Source organism: Pecten maximus, chromosome 16 (assembly GCF_902652985.1).
Source record: "Pecten maximus chromosome 16, xPecMax1.1, whole genome shotgun sequence".
NCBI classification, from domain to species: Eukaryota; Metazoa; Mollusca; class Bivalvia; order Pectinida; family Pectinidae; genus Pecten; species Pecten maximus.
The window spans coordinates 24,522,550-24,541,398 of record NC_047030.1 but is presented as its reverse complement, the minus strand read 5'-3'; the positions used below and the strand labels follow the sequence as shown (position 1 = coordinate 24,541,398).

The 18,849-nt window shown below is 36.3% G+C and overlaps 1 protein-coding gene across 2 annotated transcripts in view; it reads right to left on the bottom strand.

The window, feature by feature from the left end:
• The window catches only part of LOC117344563, a 45,139-nt gene extending 31,139 nt beyond the window's left edge, over positions 1 to 14,000 (bottom strand). For both annotated transcript variants that reach the window (XM_033907355.1, XM_033907356.1), the window contains exon 1: positions 13,582 to 14,000. The gene's annotated coding sequence lies outside the window, so the exon portion shown is untranslated. The remainder of the gene's footprint in view (positions 1 to 13,581) is intronic.
• Between the last annotated feature and the right edge of the window lie 4,849 nt (positions 14,001 to 18,849).

Below are 18,849 nucleotides of genomic sequence, written 5' to 3'. Positions count from 1 at the left end.
AGACCCTTCCATCTATGGAGATTTTTTGATTCTACCAAATATGAGAGTAGAGAAGAAGATTTTTGAAATTTCAGTCAATTTCACCCTTTTTGGCCCCGCCCACCAGCCCTTGGGGGTCAACTAGGGCCAACATGTACATACCATCAAACTGTCATCCCATGCTGATAATTTGAACCAAGTTAGAATGAATTCCAATACAAATCCAACAAATAATAGTCAAAAATGTGATTTCCCTATATAAACTATAGTAAAGTTTACCCCCTCCCCAGGGGCAAACGTGAGACCCCAGGGTCATGCAATTCATAATTTTGGTAAAGCACCACAAGACCCTTTCATCTATAAAGAGTGTTTGACTCCACCATATCTGAGAGTAGAGAAGAAGATTTTTGAAGTTTTAGTCATTTTGACCCTTTTTGGCCCCACCCCTCAGGCCCCTTGGGGATGGGGACCATATAATTCACAGTTTTGGTTGACCTTCATCCATAGAAACTTTCTGCCAAATTTCATTGAATTTTGTTCAGTGGTTTTGGAGAAGTCGAAAATGTGAAAAGTTTACGGACGCACGACGGACGACGGACGATGACGGACAAAAGGCGATTAGAATAGGTCACTTGAGACTTCGTCCCAGGTGACCTAAAAAAACTCAATTCCTTAAACTATCCATCATAACAAAACAAGATTTGTCTAAGAAAATTTTTTGATGTGATCATGTATGTGTGATATGGTAGTGTAATAAGTAAAATTGATAAAATATATTAATCAATTTTACTTACTACGCTACTATATCCATAATGAAATAAAATATTTTACCCTTTTTTCTTAATAAACCTTAATTCCTTAATCTATACATTATAACAAATCTAAATTGGCCTGAGATAATTGATATTGATTTGAGTTATGTAAGGAAGGGGGGTCGCTTTCCCCCACTCCTCACATGACTCACATTAACATCACTTGTTGTTGTTATAATGTTAACATCCAAACATTTTGTAGATGCTTTATGTTCTCACATATAGATTGATTAATTAATTGAAATAAATTATTGAAAATTTTGGTTAAATAAGCATTATTCTATACATCAGATCATGAAGTATCAACAGAATTGTATTGGGGTAGATCATTTCAAGTCGTGGCAGGTCTATACATTAACAGCAACATGATTTGGATTGGCTATGGTAAAGTGACCCCCTCCATCAAGAAATAGTTTTTTTTTCAGTAGTTTACTTCCATTATTTTTATTTTTGTATAATATAATGAATGAAAGGAAAACAAATAAAATAGTGTTAACTTTGTAGGTGTGTGTGTGGGGGGGGGGGGGGGGGTCATTTTACCATGGCCATGGTAAAGTGACCCCCCCCCCCCCCCCCCCCCCTCCATCTTCCTCCTCATTACATGACTCGCATTAAATTCACTGATAACGATTCAATTCAATTTTTTTAAATGTATAGATTAATGAATTGAGGTTTAATGAAAAATATTAAGTGAAAAAAATTAAATCCACAAAAAAATATTTTCACTATAATCATGGTAAAGTGACTCCCCTCTCCCAACCTCTCTACAATAACTCATCAAAATCACCTACCCCAAGACCAATATTTTCTTGACTTTATTTATGTATATTATAATGAATGGAAGTAAAACAAATAAAATATTGTTATTTTAGTAGGTGTGTATGGAGGGGCGGGAGGGGGGGGGGGGGGGGGGGGGGGTCACTTTACCATGGCCATGGTAAAGTGACCCCCCCCCCAAAGCATAAACGACTCATCAAAGTAAGACCAATTTTGTTGTTCTTGTAATTTATAGAATTTATTTTGATGTATACTGATAAAGGTTTTGTGAAAATAAGTCACTTAACATTAACAAAATTAATGATAAAAAAGCTTTTGTTCTCCATTGATGTTCTCCATCAACTATTCACCTATATTTCACTCTTTAGTCAACCTACCCATTGAAATTTGTACTTTTTATAATGATACAATATTGTTTTAATGAAAATATGTTAAATGATATATGAAAATCATGTTTTTAGTGACTCTAATATGGGGGGGTCACTTTACCATTGGGGGGGTCATTTTACCATAATGGTATTTTGACCCTGGGGTCAATTTACCATGGGGGTCAAAATACCATACTACACCGGCATAAAATACTGACCCGGGTCTGTATTTCATGGGGATCAGAATTTTATAGGACACCGGTATGGTATAAGCTTATATTTACCGTACACATAGTCCTTCAGACCAAGTGAGCTAAAAGTTTACGTCCAAATTGCATTTACTTAGTCATGAGACATCATACAAAGGCAAAAGTAAAAATTATTTGAAAGTTGTAAAGTACCAACAAGAGGCCCATGGGCCTTAACGGTCACCTGATTTTTGAAATATTTCAGTAAATTTGAATGAAAGAATGAATTTCAAAACAAATAAAACAAATGATAGTCAAAAATGTGATTTCCCTATAACTATAGCAAAGTTTATCCCCTCCCATGGGGCAAACGCAAGACCCCAGGGCTAGGAAATTCACAATTATGGTAAAGCACCTTAAGACCCTTCGATCTGTGAAGAGTATTTAATTCTACCTTATTTGGGCTGTAAGAAGATTTTTAAAATTTCTGTTAATTTGACCCTTTTTGGCCCTGCCCATCAGCCCCTGGGGGTCAGTCAGGGCCAACATGTACATACCATCAAACTGTCATCCCAAGCTGATAATGTTAACGAAGTTAGAATGAATTCCAATAAAAATTCAACAAATAATAGTCAAAAATGTGATTTCCCTATATAAACTATAGTAAAGTTTACCCCCTCCCCAGGGGAAAACGTGAGACCCCAGGGTCATGAAATTCACAATTTTGGTAAAGCACCTTAAGAGCCTTCCATCTATGAAGAGTATTTGATTCTAATATATCTGAGAGTAGAGAAGAAGATTTTTGAAATTTCAGTCAATTTGACCCTTTTTGGCCCCGCCCACCAGCCCCTGGGGGTCAACCAGGGCCAACATGTACATAACATCAAACTGTAATCCCATGCTGATAATTTGAACCAAATTAGAATGAATTCCAATAGATATCCAACAAATAATAGTCAAAAATGTGATTTCCCTATATAAACTATAGTAAAGTTTACCCCCTCCCCAGGGGCAAACGTGAGACCCCAGGGTCATGAAATTCACAATTTTGGTAAAGCACTATAAGACCCTTCCATCTATGAAAAGTATTTGATTCTACCATACCTGAGAGTAGAGAAGAAGATTTTTGAAATTTTAGTCAATTTGACCCTTTTTGGCCCCGCCCCTCAGGCCCCTGGGGGGTGGGGACCATATAATTCACAATTTTGGTTCACCCTCAGCCATGGAAGCTTCCTGTAAAATTTCATTGAATTTAGTTCAGCAGTTTTTAAGAAGAAGTTGAAAATGTAAATTGTTTACGACGCACGACGCCGGACAAAATACTTCTTATAGAGTAACATCAATGCTTTCAGCTAAGAGATCTTTTAGTAAAATAATTTTTACCTTTGTTGTAATTTAATGAGCCTTTATATATGTATAATATATTGCAAAATTTACTGTTTAAGCGATTTTGGCTATTTTCAGTAACAACGTTCCCCAACTGGCATAATACGTGAATTTGCATTATATTATTAAATGGTGCATTAATTTCTGACAAGGTAAATAATATTTTACTAAAAAATGTTTACAGAAAGCTTTGTCTACTTAGAAACTTGATGTTACTCTACTGGAAGCAGAAACCTATATTAATTTAGTATATAGGTCCCTGACCGGTAGTATTGCATCAATTTTTGCAGAGACGTTTATCTTCCACCGTTCAAATGATTTTGATTTTTACATTTGTATGGTGTTTTATCACTAAATAAATGTGATGTGGACGATTTCTTTAAAAAAAAAAAACCGTTCACATTAGAGTGATTTTAGCTATTTTTAGTAACAAAATTAAACTATACCCCAATTGAATCCGGGAATTTTCGTACTAAATCGTTTTCGTACCGGGTATTTTCGTACTAAATCGTTTTCGTTCCAGGGAATTTTCGTACCAATAAATAATGATATAAGGAATATCGACTAAAATATTATACAAGAGGCCCAACAGGCCTTAACGGTCACCTGAGATTTGAAATATTTCGGCAAACTAAATTGACCCTTTTTGGCCCCACCCATCAGTCCTAATGGGGTCAGTCTATGAAGAGTATTTGATTCTAACATATCTGAGAGTAGAGAAGAAGATTTTTGAAATTTCAGTCAATTTGACCCTTTTTGGCCCCGCCCACCAGCCCCTGGGGGTCAACCAGGGCCAACATGTACATAACATCAAACTGTAATCCCATGCTGATAATTTGAACCAAGTTAGAATGAATTCCAATACAAATCCAACAAATAATAGTCAAAAATGTGATTTCCCTATATAAACCATAGTAAAGTTTACCCCCTCCCCAGGGGCAAACGTGAGACCCCAGGGTCATGAAATTCACAATTTTGGTAAAGCACCTTAAGACCCTTCCATCTATGAAGAGTATTTGATTCTACCATATCTGAGAGTAGGGAAGAAGATTTTTGAAATTTTAGTCAATTTGACCCTTTTTGGCCCCGCCCACCAGCCCCTGGAGGTCAACTAGGGCCAACATGTACATACCATCAAAGTGTCATCCCATGCTGATAATTTGATACAAGTTAGAATGAAGTCCAATACAAATCCAACAAATAATAGTCAAAAATGTGATTTCCCTATATAAACTATAGTAAAGTTTACCCCCTCCCCAGGGGCAAACGTGAGACCCCAGGGTCATGAAATTCACAATTTTGGTAAAGCACCATAAGACCCCTTCATCTATGAAGAGTATTTGATTCTAACACATCTGAGAGTATAGAGAAAGATTTTTGAAATTTCAGTCAATTTGACCCTTTTTGGCCCCGCCCATCAGCCCATGGGGGTTAACCAGGGCCAACATGTACATAACATCAAACTGTAATCCCATGCTGATAATTTGAACCAAGTTAGAATGAATTCCAATACAAATCCAACAAATAATAGTCAAAAATGTGATTTCCCTATATAAACTATAGTAAAGTTTACCCCCTACCCAGGGGCAAACGTGAGACCCCAGGGTCATGAAATTCACAATTTTGGTTAAGCACCTTAAGAGCCTTCCATCTATGAAGAGTATTTGATTCTAACATATCTGAGAGTAGAGAAGAAGATTTTTGAAATTTCAGTCAATTTGACCCTTTTTGGCCCCGCCCACCAGCCCCTGGGGGTCAACCAGGGCCAACATGTACATAACATCAAACTGTAATCCCATGCTGATAATTTGAACCAAGTTAGAATGAATTCCAATACAAATCCAACAAATAATAGTCAAAAATGTGATTTCCCTATATCAACTATAGTAAAGTTTACCCCCCTCCCCAGGGGCAAACGTGAGACCCCAGGGTCATGAAATTCACAATTTTGGTAAAGCACCTTAAGACCCTTCCATCTATGAAGAGTATTTGATTTTTCGTAGAAAAAAATAAAAAAAATTTCGCGTAGTTTCGCGTTATTACGCGAAACTAATGCGTTATTTCGCGAAACTAACGCGTTATTACGCGAAACTAACGCGTAATATCGCGAAACTTACGCGTTATTACGCGAAACTAACGCGTTATTACGCGAAATATTATTATATGACTGTGATTTCCTCCCTTTCCAGATTGGGCAATTCTAAACATTATCCCTTTGATCAAATATTATTATCAACCCCGAATCCGTGCCTCAGTGTAGGACAAAACACCCCCGTCCCTTACCCCCATCCCCCGGACAAAAGCCCCTTCTATATAAATTTAGTTGGTATACGTTATATACTATTAGTAAATCTGTATTTTTTAATAGTATTTTATCAATAATCATCGATTACATGGTGCCATCAGGTTCCTAAAACATCTCCTTTTTCAGTATCTGTGTCTCAAGTTATAATATAATGACTGCCTTACCAAACATGTTGCTCTGTCTTGTAATCATTTTAATTTTAGGAATGATTAAAATCAAAGAAATCATATAAAAAAACAAATTGATACCTGTGCAAATAAAGACATTTCACTGTTGATACACATGAAGACATTAATGATATATTTCTTTTCATAAGAATACAACATCAATGAAAATGTACATATATTGAAATTAATTAATTTTTTTTATATAAAGGAGCTTTTGTCCACTTTTTGATTAGTATGAAGGGGCTTTTGTCCTAGGGGCTAATGTCTAGGGGGGGGGCTTTTGTCCGTACCCTCTCTCGCTACAGAGTGATACAACCACCCAATAACTCGAATACGCACCCAAATATAATAACAGGGACTCTCCCGCAATCCGTGACGTCAAATCCAGGGTGACATAACAATCCAACAACTCGATTACACACCCAAATATAGTAACAAGGGAATGTCCAACTATCCGTGTCGTCACAAATGTATACTTACATGTACGTGCAGGTATGTACTCCTGGACAGAGTTTAATAGACTGAATTTTTAGATGTTTTAGCATTTACATTTTGTTGAATTTTAAGCAATAATAAATAATGAAGTTTAAATTCATTGTTGACTTTGACTTTTTAAATGTCATTTTGAACCTTTCTCCAGTCGATCACTATTATTTTTTCAATCCTATGACAGGTAATGATAATCATTCTGTAATATGAAAATGTTGCAGTTTTGTCATATAATAAAGCAGTTATCAACCTGTTTTCAGGTGAATACGATGACCTTCGGCCTCGGGAAATATCATTTTCTCGAGTTGTTTATAAATCATCATATTTACCTGAAAACAGGTCGATAATTGTATAATATCACGAAACTTTTGCGTTATAATACGCAGCAGGTTATATCAGACGATGAAATGTTTTTTAGAGTATCAGATACTGACTGTAAAGATGGAGGGCGAGAACCAAGATTTTTTTTCTGTCCAGAATTTTGTAATTCTTTGAGAATGAATAATGCAACATCGTATATATCCGAGAACTAATTTCCTTATTGTTAAACACTATCGTTTCAAAGTTCGTTTACGTGTTGAATTGCTTAAAACAGCACTATCCACTATTGTTAAAAAAAACTCAAAATTTCAGCTTGGGATAGGAGGCTAAGCTCAAAATAAAAACTCACTAAACTGTCGTGCCTCATGTCAATACTCTTCAAAAGTAGCCGATACTTCTTATAACTATCAATATATATTCGTGATAACGCGTAAGTTTCGCGAAATAACGCGAAAGTTTCGCGATATAACGCGTTAGTTTCGCGTAATAACGCGAAAGTTTCGCGATAAAACGCGTTAGTTTCGCGTAATAACGTGTTAGTTTCGCGTAATAACGCGAAAGTTTCGCGATATAACACGTTAGTTTCGCGTAATTACGCGATATAACGCGTTAGTTTCGCGTAATAACGCGAATTTTTTTTTATTTTCTTCTACAAAAATGGTCCCAACCGGCTTTCGTAAACATCGAACCCATTAACATGAGAAATTTGACTTTGATTGGACGTGTGCATATTATGCATTTTTAACGACATAGTTACGGTGCAGTGCACATGCGAGTGTCCTGTGAGGTTTTCGCACGCCCCGCAATTCATTTAACGATATTTTAAAATTATTTTTTTCTGTATCACACAGATGAATATTAAACCTAATAACATGCAAAATTTGACTTTGATTGGACGGGTGCATAACATGCAAATGTAACGGCGAAGACGAAGTAACAGTGCCATAAAACTGTGAGTGTCCTGCGAGGAATGTGACCTGTGAGGAATGAGTGTCCTGTGAGTGTTTTTGCACGCCCCGCAATTCATTAAATGATATTTTAGAATTATTTTTTCTGTATCATACAGATGAATATCTAACCTATTAACATGTAAAATTTGACTGTGATATAACGAATGCATACTATACAAATGTACCGGCGAACACGAAGTTACGGTGCCATAAACATACGAGTGTCCTGTGAGGAATGAGTGTCCTGTGATTGTTTTTGCACGCCCCGCAACTCATTAAATGATATTTTAGAATTATTTTTTCTGTATCATACAAATGCAAATTGAGCCTATTACCATGCAAAAGTTGACCTTGATTGCACGAGTGCATATTATATAAATGTACCGTCAAAGTTACATTGCAGGGTGTCCCGCGAGGTGTTCGCACGCCCCGTGATTTTGTTTACCTTTCAGTGTGTACTAGGCTAACTATAGAACGAATATTCATACCCTGCCTACACTGCTCTCCGGCAGGGTATGAAGTCCCTCCCATTGCCGATAGTGTAGCAAGCCCCGATGCGATTTACATCGGGCAGTATTAGCAGTGGTAAAATATTTCTCGGATAAAAAAAAACACATGTAAATTGATGATTCTGGTATCTATTATGAATATTCAAGCAACAAACCTGCACATTACTTCAAATGTTTGACAATGAATAGTAAAATCCAAAACGGGCAAGACACACGGAGATATCAGTTCAAATATACCGCCATCTTTGATACAAGTGTAAAGGTCAATTTCCTTATAAGGAAATCAAAATAAATTGATGCTAATGAGGTTTCCGCGAGATTTCAACAGAAAAACAGATTCGGAGTAATATATCTCGGTAAGTAAGGTCAATTCATTCTGAAATTATTTAATTACGCAAAGTAAGATTCGCTTTCTTCACAAGAGTTACAAAAGCGTGGTTAAATATCTCTGATTATGTATTTATTTATCGTAGTAGCTTCATCCATATATGGATCACGGGTTCCATATTTGGGTTAGAATCCTCGCGAGAGTTCTTCGAGGAGTATCATGGCGGATCACGGAGACAACTCCGAGCAGTATGATATCAGAATATGCGAATTAAAGATTTCTAGATTAGACGGTAGACCAATACATTGCAAAATTGTATTAGAAATGTTTAATTATACGAACTATTACTCCAAAATTAAACGATATCCGCTATTTGTAGCATTTTCGAGGTTCACTGTTTTGCTACATTACGAGCAATGGGAGGGAATCGTAGCTCTGACGACGACCATCTGTCGGTGTACCTAATGAGTGACCAGGGAGTGTCCAGGGACATTTTGCACGCCCAGGAATTCGTTAATGAAGATTTTTTAATATTTTTTTCTGTAACATACTTATGAGACCATTATCTAACACCATGCAAAATTTCACTTCGATCGAATGATTACATAATATGGAAATGCACCTCTGAAGTTGCAGTGCAGCGTGCACTCGGGTGTCGGGCGCACCCAGGAATTCGTTAATGAAGATTTAAAAAAAAAAAATTCTGTAACATATTAATAACATCATTATCTAACACCATGCAAAATTTCACTTCGATCAAATGATTTTATAATACGGAAATGCACCACTGAAGGTGCATTAAAGCGTGCATTTGAGTGTCCGGGGCGTATTTGACACGCCCAGGAAGCCGTTATTGAAGATTTATTTTTTTTTTTTTCGGTAACATACAGATTATACCTATATCTAACATCGTGTAAAATTTCACTTCGATCAGACGATCGCATAATACTAAATTTTGCCATTAAATCTTACGAAGTTACGATGAAGATGGCCTGTATTACGGCTGCGCTCGGCACATGAGTACCAGGGAGGTTTGTACAAGCCCAGGAAGTCGTTGATTTATATTTCTTGATTATTTTTTCTGTAACATACAGATTATTCTTTTATCTAACATCGTGCAAAATTTCACTTCGATCAGGCGATTGCATAATACTAAATTTTGCCATTAAATCTTACGAAGTTACGATGAAGTTGCCCTGTATTACGGCTGCGGTTGGCACATGAGTGTCCAGGGAGGTTTTTACACGCCCAGGAAGCCGTTGATTTATATTTATTTTTTATTTTTTCTGTAACATACAGATTATATATTTATCTAACACCATGCAAAATTTCACTTCGATCGGACGAGTGTATATTATTGTATTTTGTTACTGAATCCAGCCTTAGGTGATCACTTCATTGTCCAGGCCATTTTATATCTACCTGTGATCTGACAAATTAATCCCGGAGCGCCGCCCACCTGCGGTGTGACCGGTAATTGTATTGGTTTACATAACAACTTGACATGTCCCTGTTAATTGATATATAACATATTGCAACCCGGAATAAAATACAAATAAAAACTTACTATTTCATCAGTTACGATTATTCCTTCAGTTACAGTTTCAGTTCCGTAATTAGAACGTTTAATAACATCGTAAACTTTGAGTTCTAAAATAAATACGAAAATCATACATTCCAAGTTAAATACTAACATTATTTTTTTTACAATATAAATAGTTTTAATGAGTGACAAACCCGCGTGTTCGGCTAATCTAGCTAGACACTCGCTAGATAACGTACAATCAGAGGCAAAAATATATTGTTTTAGTATTCTAGTACAATTAACGACTTAAAAATAAATATAGCAATTATTTATCAATCTCCTGCAAATCAAATAGAATATAATGCATTATGACAGAATTAATTGTAACGTTATAACTCCGTTGCCATACCTGATAAATGTATTAAAATCGGCTATAGACTTATTTAACATGCCCGTATTCTGGTTCGCCCAATAGGAGAAAGTCGGAGGTTTGATTTTTGCGGAAAGGTTATAACAATGTAAATTGTAAATAGAAAAACAACCAAGGACCTTTAGGGTCGTTAGAGCTACGTTATCGCAGCTAGGCTAACTAGTGAGTGTCCTGTGGCGCCGTGCCAACCTCGGGTACCTTGCCGCAGGCATGGTCACTGGTGATTGAACTGCTCAAACTTTAAAACTATGTACGTTATCAGAGACATATATACAGAGAGATTGGCAGCTCTCTATTTGCCCTTGTGTTTACATAGTGGCCCCTGACCTTCCCACAATCCTTTGCGGTCGCTCGGTTCAGTCTTCACTAGACGCCATATTGGAGAAAACTTGAAAACCAGACACATAATTATCGATAATTTCTATTTGAAATCATCACCAAGATCCAATTATGTGCTTTAATTTTATTAATATCAAAGTGCAGAAGTGTCATCAATATGAAATATATCACAATTTGCTGTCCAAGTGTTTGTATTTTGAGTATGAAAGTCAAGCACAACGCAGGAAAGATCGGCGGGAATCTCCAATTTTCGAAAAGTCCCTATGGGGTTTTCGAGAATACGGATAAATGACAACAATGTGCATGATAATCAAGACCACATTCCATAAGTATGATAGTTTTTGGTTAATGTGGTAACTTTTGTAGTGGCCTAGATAAAACAATGTGCTTTTTGTGTCGTTTAAAATTGACGATGTTTTGGTCGGACGTAATGGCTGCTTAATTACAAAACTTGGACATGTCGAATAGAACCCAATGGATTTTTAGAAAATACGGATAAATGGCTACAATGTGCATGATCAATAAGACTATATCCCATAAGAATGATAGTTTTTGGTTAATGTGGTAACTTTTGTAGTGGCCTAAATAAAACGATGTGCTTTTTGTGTGCGTTTAAAATTGACGATGTTTTGGTCTGACGTAATGGCGGCTTAATTACAAACTTGGACATGTCGAATAGGACCCAATGGATTTTCGAAAATACGGATAAATGACAACAATATGCATGATCAATAAGACTATATCCCATAAGTTTGATAGTTTTTGGTTAATGTGGTAACTTTTGTAGTGGCCAAAATAAAACGATGTGCTTTCTGTGTCTATTTAAAATGACGATGTTTTGGTCTGACGTAATGGCGGATTAACCAGAACATGTCGAATAAGTTCCAATACTGCGATACACACATGCGCATAGCCCGATTTACCTGCGCTCGCGTGTGTTTGATAGGAGACAGGACGCTCTCGATAAGGGATATGCTTGAGTGGTCACGAATAAAGGGAGCCACTATGTGTACGGGGAAATAGCGATGTTACTAATCTCTCTGTATATATGTTTCTGACGTTATATAAGAATTACAAATACACCTATTTTCTCCCAAAGTACGTTTATAAGAATTAAACAAGAAATAACATTATTACCCCTGAAATATACGTACAGTATTTTCTCCCGAAGTCCGTTTATAAGAATTATACAATAAATAACTTTATTACGTCTGAAATATACGTATTTTATCCCCAATTCCGTATATAATAATTATACAAAAATTAACTTTATGCTCGAAATATACGTATTTTCTCCCAAAGTACGTTTATAAGAATTCTACAAGAAATAACTTTATAACGTCTGCAATATACGTATTTTCTCCCCATGTCCGTTTATAAGAATTATACAATAAATAACTTTATTACGCCTGAAATATACGTATTTTATCCCCAAGTCCGTATATAATAATTATACAAAAATTAACTTTATCATGCTCGAAATATACGTATTTTCTCCCAAAGTACGTTTATAAGAATTCTACAAGAAATAACTTTATTACGCCTGCAATATACGTATTTTCTCCCCAAGTCCGTATATAATAATTATACATGTAAAGTGAGTTAGTTGGCATCACTAATCAATTCATATACTGTTAATTACCTTTTGAAAAAGGAACGATGTAAACAAATAATTATGGTTACTAAAATATAATGAAAAGTAAATTCCTTCAATATTTAACTAACGCTCACGATCAACATGTACACCAAGAAAATGCAGTCTTAACTTTTAATGTAATTTCTAATTACACGTATTTATTAAAAGTGCAAATACACTGTCTACATAGTTAACGCACTTATAAAGTTTAAATACATTTAAATATATAATTGACGGCAGTACTGCTTTTCGTACATTACCGATAACAGTTGTTTTTAACGTTTAAAATTTAAGGCCTTTATTTCGTAGAGCAGCGCAAAAATCTTAACCTTTTTACCCTTTACTCAGTGATGACTTCAAAATAAGTTTTGTTGCGACAATTACGTCCATGACCCGTACCGTTAGATCAACACAGCATGGGGCTGCATTGAATAGTCGCGTGTCACGGGTCATTAATTACTACATAGTACGTGGCCGGTATTACCTGGAGAAACAAAACTGTACAAAACTCCTTCTGCCCCCCCCCCCCCCCCCCCCCCCCCCCTGATTTCTTCTTTTCTGTCTATTATACACTGCTGTACTATCAAAATATACCGGTAAATATGTAGATCATTATATTAGGAACGCCCCTTAGCAACCGCGCATGCGTATACACGTACAGAAAATGGATCGGTACGAAAATTCCCGTTACCCCCCAATTCAGTTGAGCAGAGCAAGTTGATGGTTTTCCAAAAACTGATTGGGTTTCTTCTGAGAAGATGTAATTTGATCACCTTAATATCTAGATGCAATCTAATGAAAATTAGATGTTCATGAAACGGAGTTTACGGAGTGGATAATGAACATTCAAGTTTGGATTAATCTAGACGAGGTCAATTTCGAGGTTTTGCTTAGTTCCACCGTAAACACAACACTCGATCTAATTTAGTCGTTGGTGAATTTTCCTAATCCCTTTCACCGGTCACATTTCAGCATTTTAATTGTCAAGAACAAAACATCAAATCAACATTAATCAAAAATATATATTTAAAGAGTAGGAAATTAAGAAGCACAGCGACTGGATTTGTCTTACCTATTCTCTTGTTGATTTACTTCCGCATTCTATGTTTAAGCTGCGTCATTTTCACGTTTGCAGTTTTCAATGATCGTGTCGAAGTCGAATAGCGCGAGTTTACTCCTATAACACAAGAGGCCGCTGGTCGGCTCTTTTTCTATCGGATATTATTTTGCCGACTGCGACCTCTTATTTCCGAAGCAGTAATTCTCTGATGCAGTTTCCGCCCGAAATCCGGGCGCAACGAAATATGCTTGAAAAAACACTCAAGAGGTTGACAGGTCATTACAACGATGTCTACGTATCATGTATGCAATATATGTCCCATATGTATGTCACAGACACAAATATATAGTATAATACGGTGTAGAACACACAAAATACATGCCCATGTCGTTGTAGGCCTAGCACTTTTCTAGTCGTTTTTAAAAATGGCTGCCTAAAGGTTGATACAAAATAGTTTTAGTTATTTCAAACGGAACGAAATGATACGGACTTTGTTGTATTCCGCTTGTAGGACATAGGTTGTAATCCATTTTTGTATTAACCGGCAAATCACGTGGTATTACTACTACAAAAATGGCTTCCAATGTGAATCGACTGCGGTTGAAAACTATAACAGCTTCCGCAATGAAGAGAATAATAGGAAAATGGGTCAAACACAATCCTAGAATTAACCTTGGGAAGCAGTACAATAGATTGTAACAGTTCAAACATGAAAACAGCAGTAATACGGACGCCGCTCGTATTCTGCTTGATTGTTTGATAGTAGGTCATGATAATCTCGGTAATATTTACACAAATACAGTCTGTACCAGTACATCGCTACTGTCACTATACTATATGAACAGTGTTTACACTTATTAGTCCCCCACCGGAATCCGGGGGGGGGGGGGGGGGGGGGGGGGGGGGGGGGGACTATAGGTTTGCGTTGTGTCCGTCCGTCTGTCCGTCTGTCCGTCTGTCCGTCCGTCCGTCCGTCCTTCCGCACACTATTTGTCCGGGCTCTATCTCCCATACTATAAGACACTGGAACTTCATACTTAGTGTGTGGGTTCCCTGTGGGAAGGCGGTGTGTCGCATACAAAAACCGGGTCACTGTGACCTATATTTTGACCTCTGACCTACATTAAAGAAAAAGCTTGTCCGGGCTCTATCTCCTACACTATAAAGCACTAGAACTTAATACTTAGTAGTATTGTTCTCTGTGGGAAGACAGTGTGTCGCGTACAAAAACCGGGTCAATGTGACCTATATTTTGCTATTTTTTGACCTCTGACCTACATTAAAGTAAAAGTTTGTCCGGTCTCTATCTCCTACACTATAAAGGACTAGAACTTAATACTTGGTAGTATGGTTCCTTGTGGGAAGGCGGTGTGTCGCGTACCAAAACCGGGTCACTGTGACCTTTATTTTGCTATATTTTGACCTCTGACCTACATTAAAGAAAAAGCTTGTCCGGGCTCTATCTCCTACACTATAAAGCACTAGAACTTAATACTTGGTAGTATGGTTCCCCGTGGGAAGGCGGTGTGTCGCGTACAAAAACCGGGTCACTGTGACCTATATTTTGACCTCTGACCTACATTAAAGAAAGAAAAATTTGTCCAGGTTCTATCTCCTACACTTTTAAGGATTAGAACTTTATACTTGGTAGTATAGTTCCCTGTGGGAAGGCGGTGTGTCGCGTACCAAAACTGGGTCACTGTGACCTTTATTTTGCTATATTTTGACCTCTGACCTACATTTAAGTAAAAGCTTGTCCGGGCTCTATCTCCTACACTATTAAGGATTATAACTTTGTACTTGGTAGTATAGTTCCCTATGGGAAGGCGGTGTGTCGCGTAACAAAACCGGGTCACAGTGACCTATATTTTGACCTCTGACCTACGTTACACAAATACCTTGTCCGGGCTCTATCTCCTACACTATAAAGATCTCGAGATAACAACCCGGTGGGGGACTGTAATTCGTTGAATTATCTTGTTTACACATAAATATGTGTGCCGTAATATTTCCAGAACGTGTTATTTAACATTTAAACCACTGTGTATAATATCGTTATCCAACTAACCCAGATGGAATATAGATATCGCCTTGTAAACTATCGTGTGTTTGTGTTGCCACGATTTCAAAACAGTCACGTAATGATCTAAAAATAATTTCCGCGCTAAATTTAGAGGGGGATTCCCAACTAAATCGAGTGGTCAAGCTGGACATAGGGATTGACTGTGAACATTGGAACAGCACAGAAACATAACTGGAAAGGAACAAAACGCGTACATTCACTGAAAATTGCAACGTTTTTACCGTGATGTCCCTTTTAAATTGAATGCAAGCTGAATAAGTGGATGCATCTATTCAAATGACACATTTGTAGTCTTATTATCACCAAAAATGATTCAAACTGATATAATTTTGTTATCCGTGCTGAAACTGCGCATTTATTAATTACATCGTAGTTCGTTAATTTATTTCACCAGTAGTTTTACATTATAACCACCAACATTAAAACTATGCCGTTTATCTTTTTTAAAGATATTTCTTGTTTTAAATTGGTATGTACATGTACATGTAACAACCCGTGCCCGAGAAATAAAGGCTGTACAGGGTGATTTCATTACTTTTTTTGATTTCGTACTAGATTTGTTAAATCATTACGTATTCAAAATTGAGACACACATATATATATACATGTAGGTATAGAAATACGTTAAGTTCAATTCAATTGAAGATAGGCCCAATTATTTGTACCTATCTTTAATTATTTAAAGATCGGTACAATTGAATAGAACCTATCTTTAATTAAATTGAACCTATCTTCAATTGAATTGAACTTATCTCTAATTGAATTGAACCTATCTCTAATTGAATTAAACCTATCTTCAAATACAACATATCCTTAATTAGATTAAACCTATCTTCAATTCAATCGGACCTATCTTTAAATCAATTGCACCTATCTTTAATTCGTCCCTTTTCCCTATTTGTTCGTAATTGAAGATAGGTTCAATTCAATTAGAGATAGGTACAATTCAATTAGAGATAGCGTATAAGTTGAGAAAGAAGCAACATGGCGGACGTAAACACGTAAAGGCAACGGGGACATGAAAGTTACATCACAAAAAGTGCCAAAAAGCGTAAGAGAAAGAAGTCAGACCAGAAAGGAGGACAAGCAGCTATCTATATTAGACAGGATATTGATAGATGGCGAAAGTTGAAGGAGGATATTGGATTGAATACGGATTGGGAATTCGCGAAGCTGTTACTTGACAGGTTAGCTTAGATTTAGCATATAATTCTAGCGTATCCAATTACCGTTGATTGTAATCCGGTATCCAGTGTTGAACCTATAAGTATGTTATGAATTATACTACTAAATTTGTCCTTTGATAATGATTGAATGATAATAGTTGTATTATTCGCTTGAATGTTGAATTCGAGATGGGGCCCAATTGGGGGTATTCGTTCTTAGGGAAATTGATGTTTGTCATTGTTTGATGAGTTAGTGTTACTTGAAATTAAATATGACGTTACTGGTGATATTGTGAAAATATCGACCGTGATAATAAACATTACCCTGATAATAAACAGTACAACGTATGTTTATAAACATATGTACATATATATGAAATTCATACTGTAACTTATGTAGCTAGCATACATGTACATGTAGTACATTAATTGTACTGTATATAATATATACATGTAGCAATGTGGTTGTAGATGTCCCTGCTGTTATCATAATAAAGTAAACATTTTACTGTATAAAAAAGACTATTGCATGATAATGATAATATTGTTAATTATTAATAGCAATTAAAATGTCAATTTTAGTTATAAATTACACAAGAAAAATATCAGATGATAACTGAATTGAGAATATTGAATCAATAAATATGCAAGTTATCTACATTTGTATGTCTTCTTCAGACATTTCCAGTATAAATGAATGTATGTATGGCATTAATCTAATTTTATTATTATATCACATTCATTTTGAAGGAAGCAAAAGGCTGATGGTACTCGTGCTACCAAAAAGGAGAGCAGCATTGATACATTATTTATGTATATCATCAATCCTTTTGAGTAAGTTTCATATACATGTATATGTATTTGCCTAGTCACGATCATTTAGAAATTAATACATCCAGGTGTTTCTTGTAAAGATATCACTTCCAGTACAGATCATATTAGTGAAAGAAATATATACATGTAGCTTACGGTTACTCGTAACCGGTGAGCTAAAAACTATCTAAATATATATTGATGAATCACAAACACCTTGAGGAGACTCCTTCCTGAACAATATGAAGCCGATTCTGTTCTTGGGAGACTGCACTTGTAACTGTAACAGTATCTCCAGAATGTAGAGTTTATGTTCAATAGTGATGGATAATGCCTGAGCGTAAGAGCGCCTTTCCGTAAGAGCACCGTAAGAGCGCAAGTGCAAGCCCTTTCTGAATTGATCTAGCTTTCGTTTTTGGAAGGCGACTAAACGACAACCAAATATAGGGCAATGGAATCATTTCGTAGTTTGTCTGCCGTTTATTAAAGCCACATACTCCCGAACAACCTAAAATTCTAGTTGTACACGTGTATTAATGGCAATCCAAGATGCTCATTCACGCTCTCCAAATATTAAAATGACCACTAGCCTGGACGCTTGACCGGGGGAGTCCTTGAGACATCAGTGTATAAAAATAACTCGCCGCATTTATATTTATAGCGAAATTTGTCACGGATCAGAGAACGAGGCTATAAAAACATGCACTGCACATAAATCGGGATTGGGCACAAGTTATACAACTTATCTAAAGCAGCCCTCTCCCTTAAATATTACAATAATAAATAAATTACACAAAAAAATAAGATGGCATAAAATATCGAGAGAGAGAGAGAGAGAGAGAGAGAGAGAGAGAGAGAGAGACTATTTGAATCCTGAATGAATTGCTGAGTGTGCATGAAAACCATGATTTTTTCGTTTTTGCGCTGTAGTTTGGGTTCTGTCGATAAGTTGATGTATCAGATGTTTTGATAAGTTTGCGAACATGAGTGCTAGTGACGCTGTAGTTTTCGCTGTGTACACAGTGGTGACCGTAATATATACTACGGTCATCAAATCAAAGATGGATGCAGGCGAAAATCGGTGAGTTTCGTTTTTTTTTTTTTTTTCCGAATTTGCTATTTTATGATAACATTAAAAGTTTCTGAGGCGAGCCGTAGAAAGATTTTGACATGCTGTTTCGAAATATCATATAATATTTTCTTGACAATAACCCATTT